The sequence below is a fragment of the Hippopotamus amphibius genome, chromosome 1 (genome assembly GCF_030028045.1).
Source record: "Hippopotamus amphibius kiboko isolate mHipAmp2 chromosome 1, mHipAmp2.hap2, whole genome shotgun sequence".
In the NCBI taxonomy this organism is placed as follows: domain Eukaryota; kingdom Metazoa; phylum Chordata; class Mammalia; order Artiodactyla; family Hippopotamidae; genus Hippopotamus; species Hippopotamus amphibius.
The window spans coordinates 192,234,582-192,254,480 of record NC_080186.1 but is presented as its reverse complement, the minus strand read 5'-3'; the positions used below and the strand labels follow the sequence as shown (position 1 = coordinate 192,254,480).

Below are 19,899 nucleotides of genomic sequence, written 5' to 3'. Positions count from 1 at the left end.
AGATACTTTCCTTTCTCCATTGTATGTTTTGGCTTCTCTGTGTTAAATTAGTTGTTTATATATGTGGGTTTATTTATAGGTTCTAAACTCTGTTCCATTGATCTGTCAATCTTTTTCTGCTGATGCCATGCTGTTTTAATTACTGTAGCTTTGTAGTATAATTTGAATCAGGGCGTGTGATATCTACAGCTTTGTTCTTTTTTATCAGAATTGCCTTGCCCACTTGGGGTCTTTTGTGGTTCCATACAAATTTTAGGATTTTCTTTTGTTCTATTTCTGTGAAAAATATCATTGGGATTTTGACAGGGATTGCATTGAATCTGTAGATTGCCTTAAGTAATATGGGCATTTTAAGTGTTAATTCTTCCAGCTGATGAGCATAGATTATCTTTCCATTTCTTTGTGTCTTCTTTAATTTTTTTCAACAATGTCTTATAGTTTTTAGGTTTTTCATCTCCAGTAGTTCTGGGTGAGGAAGGAAATGATAGAAAAAGTAGAGAAAGTAGTTTATATCTATATATCTATATCTATCTGCCTACCTATGTATCTATCTGTATATACATATATATGTAGGAAACAAAAGCAAGAGAAAAAATAAATATTAAAAATTGTAAGGTACTAAAACTTCTCTGAAATAAATTAAGAATTATATCTTCGTACTGAAAGGTAATATCATGTCTCAGAGTAAATTTTCACAAGCAGCCAAAATCAAGACATATTATGATGAAAATTGACCTAAGCTCAAAATACTTTCACAAGTGAATTGCTTTAAACAGCTTGAAGATAATCCCAATACTACTTAAACTATTTTAAGGCATAAATTAAGTGGGAAAAAACTTTCAAATTCTTGTTGTAAGGTGAGTGTAATATTACAAAATCTGATAAAAACTGTACTGAAGGAAACTACAAAACCAATCATGCGTGTGAATATCAGTAAAAATCTTCAAATTGTAAATTTAATATGATTGCAATAAAAACACCATCTTTTTATTTTCTTGAGCTACAAAAGTTAATTATAGCATTCATGTGAAAGGACAGACAAGAAAGAATAGAGAAACCAGGAAACTGTGAAAAGGATGTTCTACCCTCCACCCCACATAAAATGTATTTGATGTCCTCTATATTTAAGAGAGTAAGATATTGGAATATGAGTGGACCAGGATAGAAAATCTGAAAATAGACGTATTTGTAAAGAGAAACTTAGTATATTATAAACATAGCATCAGAAATCAGTGGGTAAAAATATTATCTATCATTATTAGTGTTGGAATAACATCATAGCTATAGGAAGAAAAGACAAGAAGGTATGGACTTGCTAGGTCGCACAGTGGTTGAGAATCTGCCTGCCAACGCAGGGAACACGGGTTTGATCCCTGTCCCAGGAAGATACCACATGCCACGGAGCAACTAAACCCATGTGCCACAACTACTGAAGCCTACACACCTAGAGCCCGTGCTCCGCAACAAGAGAAGCCACCACAGTGAGGAGCCCTTGCACCACAATGAAGAGTGGCCGTGCTTGTCACAACTAGAGAAAGCCCATGTGCCACAACAAAGACCCAACATAGACAATAACTAACTAAATTAATTAATTAATTAAGAAAAAAAGACAGGTAGCTTCATGCTGCAAGTATTAGAAAAAATATGTGTGAATGCACCTATAAACTTGAAAATAGGAAAAAGTCCTAACTGTGACTCAAAAATAGAATCAATAAAGGATAAAATTAATCATATTAGTTATGTAACTTGTCTAAAAAATATCCATGACAAATAAACATTATAATCACAAATAGAAAAATGACAAAACAGTGAAACCTATTTTCGGTAAAAAAAAGTTTAAATGACATCAGATTTATTCATTAACAGAAGATTAAGATGCAAGCCAGATATTCACATATACCCTTAATACCCTTTAATATTCTAAAGATAGGAAGAAATGCAAAGTGTCACTTCAGCAGCACACACTGAAATTGGAATGACACAGAGAAGGCTAACATGGATCCTGTGCAAGGATGATATGAAAAATTAATGAAGTAGTCTATATTTTTCTCTACACTTAATGATTGTTAGTAAATTTATGTTATGCATATTTTACCACAATAAAAATAGACATGAAAAAATTAGTGATATGGTAAGTAAAAGTAAAAAGTAAAGGACATTTTAAGACTTTCTCAGTAATCTTAATTTTAGTAAAAATATTAGTATCATTCTGAGTTCATATTGATACTAACAACAAAAAAAAGAAAAATCTAGGTGGTTAGATCAGTCTCAATTAAAAACAATAAGAATGAGTTCTTGATGTGTTACAGTAGGAAGTCACAACTCCTCCTATGAAGTAGTATTATCAAAAAATAGAACAAAATTTGATCAGCTTTCAAAAAATGTAAGTATATTTTATAGGAAATAAAGTCATATGCAGACCATCTTAAGTGATCCAAAGGAATACAATAAGCGAAATCTGAAAGTTGCAAAATTGGTATACAATCAATGCTCTTGTTTTCTTTATTGAATAAGTTATAAGAAAAGAAAAGATGGGAAGCTTATAAATTAAAAGCAATTTAAACTATACCAATAAAATGCAGTATGCACTTTGTTTCCTGATTCAAACTGATTGTAAATTAAAAATACTATAAGGTATTAGTGGAAATGTGAATACTGTATATTTTGTAACATTAAAAGAGTTATACTTAATTACTTTAGGGATAATTTAAACATTGGAAAAATGAGTTTTTAAGTACCTTAAATACATGCATACTGAAGGAGCTATGAATACAATAATTGATATCTAGGATTTGACTGAAAAAATATCTAGGGTAGGGTGTGGGATGGAGATCAGGTATAGACTCAGAGAAAAATTGATTGTATTGAAACTGAATATTGGATCCATATAGGTTCATTATGTTACTTTTTTCTTTTATATATGTATAGTTATACATAATATTTTAATAAAGTACCAGCACTAACATCACAGAATATTAATGGGTGAGGGGAAAATCATCCTTCAAGTTATTTACAAGACTATGAGAAGGAACAATGAGAAAGGAACTAAGCTTATGTATGCTTCATTTATTGTCTTTCAAAATCTTTTTACTTGTATTGCTTCAACACACTGTCCAATAAACTCATGATTTCCTATTTTAAAATGCATGTGGCTGGTCATATAGAAAAATTGTTAACCAAAAAATATTGGTCAAGTTCTTTTGTAATAAAGTAGCATGTCTCAGCCTTTTTTTTTTTTTTTTTAACGTAAAGTAATCTTAAGGATTAGGCATTAAATGCCAAGTACTGTTTAAAGTACGATTGCTATTTATTCTTCACCAGGGAGAAATTTGACCTCATTCCATGTTCTAAATAACACAACAGTGCCCTAGTGATTAGTGTATCAGGTCAGACGGGAGAAAAAACATGGCTCTGCACTTTTAACAACGTGCTCAACCATAACCAGTTACCAAGGCGTTTATAGGCAAAGCATAAAAGAAGTCAGTTGATTAAGTATAGTGGGCAATAAAAAAATAAAAAAATTATACATTTATGTTACTAATACAGAAGTAACAGTGTCCTTCATTTTAAATGCGCAGTTCCATAGACTGGGGGCAATGGTCATTTACCACCACAGTCAAGGTTTAGAACACTGCCATCACCACAGAAGCCCTTTTGTGTTCCTTAGCAGTCAATCCCTGCCCCACCCTTGCTTCTAAACAATCACTGATCTGCCAGAAAGTAAACTATGGTTTCACCTTTTCTAGAATTTCCTATAAATTTCATACAAACCCTAGAGTGTGTAGTCTTAAGTGAGTGGCTTCTTTTACATAATTGCTGACTATGCGATACTGGAAAACCTTGCTGTATTATTGCTGAGTGGCTTCTTGATATATAATAGAGATAGGACTGAAAAATAGGACAGAAGATTTGACTTCTCTCTCCCACCCCAGTCTGTGAACTAAGATATATATTTTAACTTCTCTTATTTAGCAGCGGTAAGATGAGGAGAATAGTACTATTCTGTCTTCCTCAAGGTTGCTCTGTTAAATCTAATTAGAATGTGTAAAGTGGTTTCTAAAGTGTGACACATTACACAGGTGAATTCACAAGAAAAGCCTATCATAAATAACAGAAATGACAGCCTTTTAAAAGATATTATTAAACAAGACTAAATGTACATTAAAACATAAAGTTTAAAAATTCTATTTTTTCACAGCGAAGATAGTAATAAAATGGAGGGAGGCTATGAATGAATTTTATGAAGTTTGAATAAAGTAGGGGGAAAAAGTAAAACTAGAATATAAAAAGGAACAGTATTGAGCCTATCTAAATAAAAAGTAGCTAGATTTAGAAATAAACTTTATTCTTTTGTTTTCTTCAACAACATCAAGAATTTATTCTACATAGGACACATCCGACAAAGTTATAGTTGTCAAATAAAGTATATGGTTCTCATCTTTAAGTTTCATCTGCTTTCCCTGTCAACATTGGAAAGGGACAAATAAAAGGACTTTTAAATGAAATTTAAGGACAAAGGAAGAACACTCTTCCACTAAATTAGACCATAAATATTTTGTCAGTGTTGACATTTATAACTTAATGACAAAAAATATTAGCTTTTAAAGTAAGTTTTATTTGTTTGTTTTACCCAATGTCAAGAAAGAAGAAAAGGATGTTCCTACAGCCACATCACCGTGGTGGATCTCCTTTCCTGGTCTATCTTTGTGGCCTGTAGTTCTCCTATCCCTCTCTATACCCTAGAGAAAAGAAATTGTTAGTGTTAGAGGTTTGAAAATTTCTGAGACAAAAGAGGAAGCTGAGGAAATCTTATGATTCACAAGGAGATGTAAGGGACCATGACATTTGGAAAGTGGTAAAGAATGGGTTATATGTGAAGATAGCTGGTCTGGGTCAATTACAATTTGACAGTTGAAGGAAAATCTAAGGGGAATGCCTGGAAGATCTAGTCAGTGTGGCAATTTTAAGTAGACTACAGATAGAATACTTGACTTTTTGCCTTTTTGCCTTGTGTGTTAGATAAATTATATGAAACTGTGGTAAAGAATGGATTAAAAGTTTTTCAAGCATCTAGGCTCTTATTCAGTAAAGAAAGGGGGAACCTTCAATCCACAACCACACAATGTCAGATCCCAATAAGATGTCTGACATATCTGCATCAATGATGGTCTGAGGATAAGGAAGTTGATCCATTGACTTAATCTGGCTAATTAAAAAATAAGGCTGATTCCCCTCGATTTGGTCACTCTACTCTGGAAAAAAGGCAAATATTAAAAAATTAAATTCCAAACTATTGTTGAGTATAGTAAATACAGGAAATAGGTAGCATACTGAACAACAACTGTATTAGTAATGAAAGAGAAAGTGATTAGTGAGGACTGAAACACTTGAACATTTCAGGCAAAAGAAATTCATGAACAAGATGGCAGAGTTGAACATTTAAATTGAGATGAATAAAATAAAAACAGAAAAATTAGGTAATGTGCTCAAATTTATTAGTAGGAGTTCACAAAATCAAAGCCAGATTTTTCAACTGTAAATGAGTATTCTACTTGTTATAAAATTTATAGCTCCTAAAATAATGGGCATGCCTTCATTTATTTGTTCCATGATATTTATTGCATGCCTATGATGTACTAAATTCTGATCTAGCCACTATAGATAAAGCAGTAAGCAAAACAAAGTGGTGAACAAAATAAAGTCCCTCCTTTCATGGAGCTTTGATACTAAGGGGAGGTTACAAGACAGGAAATAGATAAACAAATATAATTGACCCTTGAATGATGCAGGTTTTTAGGAGTACCAACCCCCACTGAGTTCAAAATCCATGTATAACTTTATAATTGGCCCTCAGTATCTGCGGTTCCACATCTCTGGATGCAACCAACCACAGTAGTACTATAGTACATATTTATTTTTAAAAATCTGTATGTAAGTGGACTCATGTGGTTCAAACCCATATTGTTTAAGGGTCAACTGTATATGGCATATTGTCATATAATATTGTAAGAAAGTTAAACAGGCTAAGCACACAGAACAGGAGAGAGAATCATAATTGTAATAGGTGGCTAAGGAAGGCCTTTCTGTGGAGGTAACATTTAAGGATTAGTCTAAATGAGATTTTTCAGGTAGAGGAATCTGTGGTTACAAAGACTCCAAGGTGGGAATGTGCAAGGCATGAAGTATAACTGGTAAAGAGATCAGTGTAGCTAGAATAGAGTAAACCAGAGAAAGTGATTACATTTGTTGACAAAGTCTATGAGTTTCATACATTTATAGTATAAAAAAATTTAAGTATGTTCTTATGGTTTGAAGATGCTACTTACTTACATAGTAGCATATAGGAAGTGCTACATAGCACAACACAGTAAATAGTACTTAGTATAAAAGTAGAAAGTTTCTACTTTCATAGTAAATGCACAATAAATCTGTAGAAGATAGTGCTTATCAGCATAATTTTATTCTATACTAGCTTCTGATTTCCTACAGGTCAGTTATATCACCATATTCATATATGACTGAATCTAAAAAACATTATTGGCATTTTAAGTCTATATTGAGAGATACACTTATGAATTAACAAATGAATAAATGAATGAGTATATCAGTTCGCTGTTCTTTTATAACAAACCATTCTAAAACTTAGTGGTTTGTGCCAATAAGTTTGATGACCAACTGAAAATATAAAGAAAAACCATGTTAATAGACACAAATGACCAAAGCTTATTCAAGAAGAAATAAAAAGCTCAAATATCTACTAAGGGATTGTATTCATAGTTAAAACTTTCCCAAAAGGAAAACTAATGATTCATATGTCTTTATTAATGAATTCTACACAATATTGTGGAAGAAATACTAATTCTTAAAAAGAAAACTTCCAGAAAATGGAGGAGGCTGTACCTCCCAATTCTTGTAGTTAGGCCAGTATTAGAGTGATATCAAAAACAGATGATATTCTAAGAAAAAAAAATTACAGATCAATATTCCTCATGATCATGGGTGTAGAAATCCTTAAAAATATTATTAGCAAACTAAATTCAGAATGTATAAGCAGGATAATATATCATGAGTAAGTAAGATTTGTTCTGGGAATGGTGGTGATTCCATATGAGATTATCATTTGAATGAGTAGGCTGAATAAAGCAGATGTCCTCCGCGTTGTGGAGGGCACCATCTAATCCATGGAGGGACTACATAGAACAAATGGTAGAGAAAGGGAGACTGTATTCTCCATGATGAATGGCTGAGCTAGAATATCAGTCTGCTTCTGCCTTGTGTCTGGGAATTACAACATTAGCTCTCCTGGTCCTCAGGCTTTCACACTTAGAGTGATCTACACAGCTGGCTTTCCTGGGTCTCTTGTTTGCAGACAGAAGACTGTGGGACTTTTTAATGTTCCACGTATGTAAGTCAATGAGCCAGTTTCTTAACAGTAAATTAATGAATCATTTTTTCTCTCTTTCTCTCTCTCTCTTCCTCTCTTCATCTTCTCTTTTTTCTCTCTCAATCTGTATATCTGTATCTGTATCTATATCTACATCTTCTACTGGTTCTATTTCTCTGAAGAACCTTAAATGATACAGTAATTCATTCATACCAATATTTTAAAAGAGAAAAAATTATCCATTCAATAAATGTCTGAAAAAATTACAAAATTCAACATTAATTTATGACAAAATTGCTCCATAGACTATGACTAACCTTACCTTATGAATAATGAATATCTGTTAATAACTAGAGCTAAAATTATACCTTGTTGTTAAGGACTAAATGCTTTCTTTCTATGGTTAAGTCCAAGACAAGAATTTCTACACATACTTCTATCTTACAATATGCATACCTGTGCAATAAGAAAAAAGAAATATGAGGCATATAGTTTGGAAAGGAAGAAAACAGTCTTTATTCATAGAGGCCATGATTGTCTACAGAGAGAATCCCAAAGAACCTATTAAAATAAGTGAGTTTAGTTGGTTACAGAAAAAAAGTCAGCATACTAAAATCAGTTGTCTTTAAATATACTAGCAGTAAACAATAGATGTTGAAATTTAAAAAAAGAATACCATTTATAATACCACTAAAATATGAAATAAGGATAAATCTAAAAAAAGGGCACAATTTGTATAATGAAAAATATACCACATGGATGAGAAATTATTGTTGATAAACATCAAAGAAGACTCACGTATCAATAAATGAAGAGATACATCATGTTCATTAATTGGAAGACTCAAAATGTCGAGATGTAAGTTCTCAAATTGATCTATAGATTGAACACAACCCCAAAGAAAATCCTGTAACCTAATTATATCTTTGAGGAAATCTATAAGCTGATTCTAAACTTATACAGAAAAGCAAATGATGAAAAAATTGCCAAAACAGTTTTGAAAAGTGAAAACAAAGTTGGGAGATTCACATTACCAGATTTTGAGATTTTCTTTAAAGCTACACTAATCATACAGTATGAGATTAGTGAAATAATTTTCACATAGTAATGGAACAGAGTAAAATGACAGAAATAGAGCCACATGAATCTGAGCAAACAGTTTTGACAAAGTTGGAAATGTAGTTCAGTAGAGAAATATCTTCTCCATTGATTTAGTGGTATTGAAATAATTTCTCATCTGTGTGCAAAGAAAATAATGTAAACATAGAAGTGAAAGTAAAATTTGAAGCTTCTTTCTATAAGAAAGTGTAGGAGAAAATTTGTATGATATTGAGATAGACAATTATTTTTTAGATAGGGCACATATAACCTTCTCTTTGCACAACAGCATTATAAAAAGGCAAACCACAGTCTCAGAAGAAACATTTGCAAAACACATTAAGTATGAATAAGCAGACTATACAAAGAAATCTGGAAAATTACTAAAAAGGAAAGAAAGAACCCAGTAAATGTGGGTAAAATATATGAAAAGATGATTTGCTGCAGAAGAGATATGAATTTAGAATAAGCACATGTAAAGATGCTATCATTAGTCATTAGGCAAATGCAATTTAAAACCACAGTGAAATACTACAACACATCTAATCAAATGGCCAAAAAAAGAAACAAAGAAAGCCCCGATAAGAACAAGTGCTGGCAAGTAGGCAAAGCAGCTAGAATTCTAATAAACTGTATACTAGAGGCAGGAGAAATTGACATATGTTTACACAAAAGCCTGCTTACAAATGTTCATAGTCTTTTTATTCATATCCACCAAATCCTGAAAACATCCTAAACGTCCTTCAACTGCTTGATGATAAACATTGTATGTCTACACAACATTCAACATAAAATTCACACCGTGACATAAATGAATTTCAAAAGCAATATCCTAAGTGAACTTAGGAAAAGAATCAAAAGGACACATGCCTGAGACAAAGGTTTATTTGGGAAAGTTATCTCAGGGAGCAAAATTTTGAGAAGTTCTGGGATTGGGGCACAAGGACGCTGTGAAAGGAGGAAAAGCTAATATAATGTATTATTGTGTTAGCTGCCTGTATATGTGGTTGGCATTCATATGGCAGTGCCTTCAGATCTACCTTCCCCTGGGACAAAGAAGGAGTCATTTTACATATTGTCTCCCTCCCCTCATTGGCCAAGGTTAGTTCCAAGGGTGTTAATGTCCTGAAGATTGGGTTGTTTGTGAATGAGTCCCAGTAATTTCCCATAGGCATTATGAGTTGCAGAGGTACATGAAATAGGCCCAAGAGCAAAGTAAGGTTGCATTTAAACAAAACTAAAGTCTTTGTTCATCTGGTTGACCTTAGAGTGATTAAAGTAGGATATAGGGTCTTGAAGTGGGGCATAGGCAGAAACAAAGCTCTATGTTACCTTTAGATTTAAAATATACAAAGGTGATATAAAATGGCCAGTATATTTCCATGAGAATCATTTAAAATGAGAGCCATGATAAAAAAAGTTGAATGCATAAATCATATTGATTATTAAATGTAAATAGTGGTACATAGTTATTTTCTTATAGTCATTTCTGAATCTCTTATTCAATATGCAAATGGTTTAGAACTAAAATTAATCATGAAATACATTACCTTATTTATGAGAACTATAAATCAAAGAGAACTGCCTGCTTCTTGTCAGAAAGAAATGAAAAAAAGTATCTATTACCTTCAGGCTAAGTGGCTCCACTCCAGAAATATAGCAGGCCATACCTTATCTCCACTTAGAGATAAGAGGTATTTTAATATCCTTAGGTGTACGGTTGTTTATTAGTTTCCAAAATGCAAATTGATAAAGGTTAACATTAAAAGAAAGATAATCGACTGCTTCCTCCTCTTCTATGTAGAAAGAGGATCTTTTGGGGACAAGGTATAGAGACGAATGAGACATACATATAGGTGAACTCCTTCTCTCAGTACACAGAGATGTATTTTATGCAGTAGAAATACACCCTATCAAAGAAAAGAAGCCAGGCTTCATGTTCTTTAGATTGCACTAGACGTTTTGAGGAACAGACCTGAACAGACCTTAACAATAGCTAAGGTCCACAGTCATCTTCAATAACTCAAGCTGGTTCCACAGTGGATTAAAAGTGCCTTCAACCACAAGGGGCATAAAAACTTCCCTGGGTGCAACAGCCTGCTTTAGAAGAGGTAGGATTCTTTTAACTCTGGTTTAGCTTACTCTCAAGTCAAGCTAGTGAATCTTAGTAGAATAAGAATGAAATATGCTTTCTTCCTACTTCAAAATGAGGCTATAGAAGGTTAGTATCTAATGCTTCAATAATGCTGTCTTTCTGCTTGATTGATACTGCCTGGAAAATAATTGAGTGAAGAAGTCAAAAAATATAAAAAAGATAATCAAACTATTCAGGGAAAACACTTTTGTTTTAAAAAGGACAAGTAACAATGCATGAGAATAACTTCATTAAATATATCAATCACAAGCTAAAAGCCCCAGCTGTGGTCCTTGTGCTGCATGCCAAAAGGCAGTCAGAGGTATCAAAAGACATTATGTTTTCAATATTAGTGTAATCTGGACTTAGTACTAGCTACATTCATTTGAGGAGGTGTTTGTGTGTATCCTATACACCTTTTTCTTTGCCCCAATTTTCTTCTTAGATTGTTCTTTCAAAAAGGATATATTCCTAATGAAAATTAGCTTCCAACAATAAAATATTCTTTGCATTCTTTCAAATGTCACATTGAGAAACTCGCTACTAACAAAAAATAAAGAGGCCTTAGGAATTCACTGTTTTTGTCTTCAAATTAAGCTTCAGTTAGAACATTGCTCCATTTGTGAGTGTGTTATTAACAGTAAATGGAATTGATAAGAAGGCCCCATTGTGTAATGCTAATACCGCTCCTTGTTAGGGTTTGTTAGTTTTTTAGCAGATTTTCTTTATATTTAGATGCAATTTTGAAATTTTCTGTTTTAAATAGCACAAGTGTAACAATAAATGGTGAGTTTACATTTTGAAATACAAAGTACATATCTTTACCTGTCATAAAGGAATGTCATAAAGGTTTATAAGAAACCATGATTTAATGATTGCTTAAAAACCTGAAAAAGTATCTGAAACTATATTTATTATGTATTTTCTTCCAGTTGTATTGAGATATAATTGATATGTATCACTATATAAGTTTAAACTGTACATAATAATAATTTGACTTACATACATCATGAAATGACTCGTTATGTTTAATGAACATCCATCATCTCATATAAACACAAAAATTAAAAATAGAAAAAAATTTTTTCTTGTGATAAGAACTCTTAGGATTTATTCTCTTAAATTTCATATGTAATATATAGCACTGTTTACTACATTTATCATGCTGTGTATTACAGCCCTAGTACTTACTTACCTTTTAACTGGAAGTCTGTATCTTTGGACTGCCTTCATCCACTTCCCCCTCCCCTCACCACCCTGCCTCTGATAACCACAAATCTGATCTCTTTTTCTCTGAATTTGTTTGTATGTTTGTTTTTGAAGCATAATTGACCTATGTTAGTTCCTGTTATATGACATATTTGGTATTTTTATGCATTTCAAAATAATCACAACTAAAAGTCTAGTTACTGTGTCACCATACAAAGATATTACATAGTTACTGACTGTATTCTCCACACTGTACATTTCATAACTGTGACTCATTTATTTTGAAACTGGAAGTTTGTACCTCTTGATCTCCCTCATCTATTTCTTTCTTTCTCCCAGCCACCTCCCCTCTGGCAGCCACCTGTTAGTTCTCTGTACCTATATCTCTTGTTGTTCACTTGTTTTCTTTTTTGGATTTCACATATAAGTGAAGTCATACAGTATTTGTCTTTCTCTGTCTGACTTATTTTACTTAGCATAATACCCTCTGGTTCCATCTATGTTGTCATTAATAGTAAGATTTCAGTCTTTTTATGGCTGAGTAGTATTCCATTGTATATATGTAACACATCTTCTTTATCAATTCATCTGTTGATGGGTACTTGTGTTGCTTTTGTATCTTAGCTATTACAAATAATGTTGCAATAAACACAGGAGTTTATATATCTTTTGAAATTGGGGTTTTTGTTTTCTTGGATATATACCCAGGAGTGGAATTGCTGGATCATATGGTAGTTCTATTCTTAATTTTTTAAGGTATCTCTATACTGTTTTCCATAGTGGCTGCATCAATTTACATCCATACCAACAGTGCATGAGGCTTTCTTTTTCTTCACATCCTTGCCAACACTGGTTATTTGTTGTCTTTTTGATAACAGTCATTCTGACAGTTGTGAGATGATATTTCGTTTTGGTTTTGACTTACATTTCCCTGATAATTAGTGATGTTGAGCATTTTTTCATGTGCCTGTTGGCCATGTGCATGTCTATTTTTAATAGACATTTGGAAAAAGTGTCTACTCAGATCCTCTGCCTATTTTTAAATTTTTTTTTATGTTGCATTGTACAAGTTCTTTGTATATTTTGGATATTAACCACTTGTTGGATATATCATTTGCAAATATGTTCTCCCATTCAGTAGGTGACCTTTTTATTTTGTTGCTAGCTTCCTTTGCTGTGCAAAAGATTTTTAGTTAGATGTAGTCTCAGTTGTTTATTTTTGCTTTTGTTTTTGTTGCCTGAGACATATCCAAAAAATTATTACTAAGACTGATGTCAAAGATCATACTGCCTATGTTTACTTCTGGAGTTTTATGGTTTTGGGTCTTACATTTAAGTCTTTAATCCTTTTTGAATTTATTTTGTGCATGGTGTGAGCGAGTAGTCCAGTTTGATCATTTTATATGTGGCTCTCCAGTTTTCCCAGCATCATTTATTGAAGAGGCTGTCTTTTCTGTATTGAATAATCTTGCATCCTTTATCACAGATTAATTGTCCAGGTAACTGTGGGTTCATTTCTGGGGTTTCTATTCTGTTCCATTGATCTATGTTCTGTTTTTCTGTCAGTATACTGCTCAGATGACTGTAGTTTGTAGTATATTTGAAATCAGGGAGTATGATACCTCCAGATTTGTTCATCTTTCTCAAGGTTGTTTTTGCCACTTGGGGTCTTTTGTGTTTCCACACAAATTTGAGAATTGTCTGTTCTAGTTCTGTGAAAAATTCCATTGTTATTTTGATAGAGATTGCATTGAGTCTGTAGATTGTCTTGGATAGTATGGTCATTTTAAAACAATATTAATTCTTCCAATCCATGAACATGGTATATCTTTCCATCTCTTTGTGTTGTCTTCAATTTCTTTCATCAGTTTTCCAAGTACAGGTCTTTTAACTACTTAGTTATATCTATTCCTACATATTTAATTCTTCTTGATGTGATTATAAATGGGATTATTTTCTTAATTTCTCTTTCTGATACTTTGTTCTTAGTGTATACATATGCAAAAGATTTCTGTATATTAATTTTGTATCCTGCAACTTTGCTGAATTCATTGATGATCTCTAGTAGTTTTTTGGTGGCATCTTTAGGACTTTCTATGTAAGGTATTATGTCATTTGTAAACAGTGGCAGTTTTATTTCTTCCTTCCCAATTTGGATTCCTTTTATTTCTTTTTCTTGTCTGATTTCTGTGGCTAGGATTTCCAATACTATGTTGAATAAGAAGAGTGAGATTGAGAATCTTTGTCTTGCTCCTCATCTTAGAAGAAATGCTTTCAACTTTTCACTGTTGATTATGATGTTAGGTGTTAGCTTGTCATATATGGCTTTTATGTTGAGGTATTTCCCTCTGTACACAATTTGTGGAGATTCTTTTATTATAAATGCATGTTGAATTTTGTCAAAAGCTTTTTCTGCATTGATTGAGATTATCATACAGTTTTTATTCTTCAATTGTTTAATATGGTGTATGTCATTGATTGATTTGTGGATATTCAACCATCCTCGCATCCCTTGGATAAATCCCACTTGACCATGGTGTATAATATTTATTTTTCAAACATTCTTGTAAAGGAAAATTGTTATCCTTTAAAAAGTACAAAAATAGTAAAATAATACCCTATGTAGCCATCATCCAGTCTCAAGAATTACCAATTCATGGCAGTCTTCTTAAATCTATACTTTACCAACTTAGACTATATTATTTTGAAACAAAACTCATAAATCAGATTATATCATCCATAAATATTATAGTCCATGATATGATTTAAATGCCATCTCTTTTAAGACCTTTGAAAATCTTAACAGATTTCATAGAATTTTCCAGAAATATAGGTGAGCATTTAAATAAGTTAATATATGTAAATACCTAGGATAATTTCTAATATACAGTAAAAGATTGAAATGTTTTTAAGTAGAGCAATTCCAAAAATATAAACAGGAGTATCTTTTAATACATTACTAATATAAAATATTAAATTACCTATATAAGCTAAGAAAGTCATATTTTGTTGATTATCCAGCAGAATTCACAAATGTAAGTTGATTTGACAAAGAACAGTAGTTATGTCAAATCCATGTCACATCTTTTACTCAAGATATCAGATTAAACCCACATGATAAGACTTCCTTCTTGATTCTAACACACAAATACTTCATTAAGTATATTAGACATAGACATACAATTTGGTGTTTAAGCACCTATGTTGAAAATGAACTTAAGGCAATCAGACCTGTCTCTTTATTTGCATAAATCTGAGAGCCTGGACAAAAGAGAGACCCTGGTAAAAGCTGTTACATCAAATAAAGGAATAAAAACTTTGCCCCTGCTGGTATAGGCACAGATTGGCACAGCCAAAAGCAAGTTATCAGTCCCAAGCCTTGACTGAAAAAAAAAAATGTAACTTTGAAAGATGTTAGAAAAGTAGGCATTATACATATAGAAGTATTGGGCCACAAATCAAATTAAATACATAGAAAAGTAAACCCAAATTGAGAAACTAAGATAAAACTGGTCTTTAACCAGTTCACATGACCCTGGCTAAAACAAACTCAAAACCTTCTATAAGGACAACTGCTTAATCTAGGACACAGTTATAACTTATATTTTCATAGAAGAAAACTACTGATTTGATATTCTTAGGCAAAATTACAAAACACATGAGAATCCACTAATATGAGACAACAAAACAATGAGAAAATAGCTGAAAATGTAAAGATGACGAGAACATTATGATTAAAACTTATAAAGAAAAATAAGTAGAATCTATAAAGTAACAAGGGTATTTTACAATTCTTGGAAATGCCAAGAATAAAATAGGAACACTAAATTTGAAAAATATGGCCTTTAAAGAAAACACTAGATAGACTAGAAGGAAGACCAGACTGACTTACCACATTCGGAGATATCTTACAAAAAATAAGTTAAAACATGTTATGGAGAAAAGAAATGGAATGTTAGAGACACACATTTAAAATTAGGATTACAAAGACTTGAGACTGTTACTTCCAACTATGAAGGAGTAACTGGACCTCCTACAATGAAGAATGAGAAAATGGTACAAAATATATGAAACATGTATTTTCATACATTGGAAAATAGGCATCACAGGACTGTGACTACTAAGAGAAAAAAAATTACCTGAGGCCTAAAATAAGTCCACCTTTCTTCTGGAGGCAACTTCCAAATTATGATGAAGGAAGGGGTAACAGAAACAGACCATAGCAGACTTTTATGTTCAGACACATAAAGGGGACTAGAATTTGAGGGGCAAGGTACAAGACAGAAGATACCTAGGTATAAGAGTTCCATAAATCTTCCTAAAGCTTCCTTTGAATCTTTTGTTAAATATAATGCACGAGCTGCATAGAATGAAACTACTAGGGGCTGAGAAGAAAATCACTTCTGGGATGGGGAGCGTGGTGCTGAATAATTCTTATATTACTACATTTATGGGTAAGAAGTGTTTAAATTCTGATTTTCCAGAGTGCATAGAAATTACAAAACACCTGATTATTCAAGAGAGACCTCTGAAAGTTTACAAAATAATCTACAAATAAATTAAGTGCTGGTCAAAACAAACTTCAACCATCTTCAAAAGACAAAAAGCTACCCTCAAAAATAAAACTTGCTATGTCCAATCCCCAATAAAAATTATTAAATATAAAAAGAAGTATAATAATGTAACTCGTAACTAGGAGAAACATCAGTCCATAGAAACTGATACAGAAATGACAGAAATGATGGAAACAGGACACGAGACATTAAAATAGCTATTATAAACATATTCAGGGACATAAAGAAAAACATGAACACAATGATGAGAGAAATAGAGTATATAAAAAGGATCAACTAAAGCTTATAAAAATAAAAACAAAATATTTGAAATATAAATTTAACTGGTTAAGAGTACTTGTTATCTACATCTGCATAACAAATTACCCAAACTTAGTGGTTTAAAATAACCACAAATATTTTATTGTCTCCCAGTTTCCGTGCATCAAGAATTCAGGAAAAGCTTGGTTTTTGGTTCTGGTTTGGGATAACTCATGTGGTCACAGTCAGATAGGAGATCAATTAGTGGGGGTAGGTGGAGGTGAAGTTGTGTTGAAGCAGCTGGGGAATGGCTGGCATCTCTTTCTCTTCCTCTACTTTTACTTAAGGTCTCTCCATGTATCCTCTCTGTCTAAACTGTTTTGGGTGTCCTTACAACATGGAAGCCTTGGTGCAATTGGATGGCTTAGAATACAGCTTAAAGTTCCAGGCTACAAGGCAAAAGTTACATCATCATTATTACCTAGCCTCAGCAGGCACATATAGTGACTTCTACTATTGGCTCCAGTCTTCCCAGACTCAAGGGCAGGGGATATAAAATATAAACCCCATCACTTGAGGTGAATTATGTCAAAGTCACATATTTATGATCATGTTAAAATTTACAACCTGCTAGTCTGTCTTCTAACAATTACATCATCTCACATGAAAATATACTCATACCCCATCCTAAGACTCAAGTCTTATTACAGCATCAATTTGAGATTTGGGGTCTCCATAGCTAAATCATGTAATCATTCAGATGAGCACCCTCAGGTTCACCTCCTTGGGTGTAACTCCTTGAATATTATTCCTCCAAGTCTTAAGATGTGAACTAATGAGACAAGTTACATGCCTTTTACCCCTACCTCCAATATATAATTGTAAGACAGGAATAAGAAAACCACCGTATATTCTCCTGTACACAAAAGAAAAAAAGGGCACACAAGAGACACACACCTATAGCAGTTCTGAAATCTGGCTGGATATGTGTGCAAGTTCTCCATGACTCTTGGCTCTGTATTTTTGGCTCTTTGTTTTGCCCTCTGAGTTATTATTTCCTGTAGAAAGCAGGCAGTGTTTGCACTCATGTACTGATAGTTTTCTCAGCTTGCTTCCTTCTTATAGCAGTTTGAGGATCCAAAGGCCTCTTTTCATTTTTAACTTTGTCACTTTCAATCTAAGTTGGTATAATCCTTTTAAAAATTATATGGATTTCTTAAGTGTTGATATATAATCCACTCTATTAAAAAGGCACACATAATAAGTATCTTCAGATAAGCTCCTCTCTACTTTGGACTCTCTAAGAGTATGCTGTAGGACAAACCACAATTAGATTCTTAAAAGTAACTGTTGTTTAACATATGGGTCTATAAGGCATTTGCTTAGACGATCTCTTGTCTATTTGAAAAGGGTTTATAAGACACTACTTTGATTCCCTATGAGTACTTAATAAAGGATCTTACAGGCACAAACTGGATTTAAAGATTTCCCCTAAAGCATTTATTAATGTGAGAATGTTTTGTTGTTGTTGTTCTTGTTTGTTTGTTTTTCTGGATATAGAGATTGAAAACAGTTTTATGGTAAGGGATATACAAAAAACTATTTAATGGTGAAAGACTGAAAACTTTCTTATCACAATTTGGAACAAGACAATGAGGACCAGAGACAACCTCAAACTCACACAAAATGCAGACCTTATTAAGTCTGCTGTGCCTGATTTAGCATCTTGGTTAGAGAAAACTAGTGTCCACTTAGGTACGAGGTACAGATTCATTATTCTGGTGAATATGTTATTTTCTAGGCCTGTCAGAAAATAAATAGAAATAGTACACATTCAAATGGAATCGCAAAGTACATACATTTGTAGTTTTGCCCAGAGCTATGTTAATTCTCATACCCTTTGTCATAAGTTCAAAAAGGATTGGACCATCTAGATGTACCATAGGGCAGCACATTGATTCAGTGCACTTCTCAGACCATGTTCACACTATTGGAGAGGATGAGCAAGAAGAGAAAGGGAAATATACACACATAAAACTTGAACACAAGTGTTCATAGCAGCTTTATTCATAATAGTTAAAAACTGGGGACAAGCCAAATGCCTATCTATACCAAAGTGGGTTAAAAAAATATTCAATGGAATAATTCTCAGTAATAAAAAGGAATAAATTGCTAATACACACAACATAAATGGATCTGAAAAAACATAATGCTAGCTGAAAGAAGCCCAACTGAAAAGAGTGCATAGTGTATTATTCAGTTTATATGATGTTCTAGAACAAGCAAAGCTATTTGATGGTAAATGAAGCCAGAACCATGGTTCTCTAGGGACAGGGAGTATAAATCGACTGGGAAGTGACATAAGGTATCTTGCTGATGAAAATGTTTTATACTTAGATGTTTTTGAAGTATATTGTTCCAGCCTAAGAAATTGTGAATACTTGTGGAACTTTACACTTAACGTATGTACCTTTCACTTTATGCAAATTGCACATACCTCATTAAAAAAATCATCACTAAGTGTTATTTTCTAGACTAATGTGGCAAGTAAGTGTAACTATAAATTTCTGAAGAGTGAGATAGGAATCGTTCAATAATTGATTCTTCTTTCACATAGCACATTAGAATACTGACTTTTTAAAATAAACTTTTTAAAGAAGAATTTAAAAAAATAGTATGGAAATAACAGTTCATCTTAAGATTAAAATACTTTCACTGTTTGAGTACAGTTAAGTAATTACGATGCCAAAATGCAAATTTTCATTGTTCTTTTTCAATGTGTCTGGAGGCCCACCTTCACTTTAAATGTCTAATTGAGGTAATAAGGAAACAGTGATTTTCAATGTAATCTGCAGAGACACTTCAATAAAAATCCACAAGCTCTCTCACAATCAATATGTTTAAGGCTAATTTATGATCTCATCAATAGTTTTTGTACAAACAATGCTGCCCTTCTTCCCTCATTTAAAATAAATGTAGGCCAAAAAGAGAAAATCATTACAGCTCTTTTTAATAAGATATTGAGGCACTCCAAAGAATCTCTTTATTCCTTTGGTGACTGTTCCTTCTTTGAAGATTTGTTTCTCCTCCCTCTTTCGGGTTGTCATTTTGACAAACTTTTCTCATTTCCTCCCCTTTTCAAAGCTCTGTTCATAATCTTCTCTTTACTTGTGTACTTGGGAAAATAAGGAAATTCTGTATTATAAAGGAAATATTGTTTTGAATATCCACTGGAGTGGAAGTTGCAAGATACTTAGTAT

The 19,899-nt window shown here is 32.7% G+C and overlaps 1 non-coding gene across 1 annotated transcript; it reads left to right on the top strand.

Moving 5' to 3' along the window:
• The first annotated feature begins 1,945 nt into the window (after positions 1–1,945).
• On the top strand, positions 1,946–2,048 carry LOC130842835 (U6 spliceosomal RNA). The gene has a single exon (XR_009050613.1). It is a non-coding gene; the product is annotated as a U6 spliceosomal RNA (small nuclear RNA).
• Positions 2,049–19,899: the final 17,851 nt, after the last annotated feature.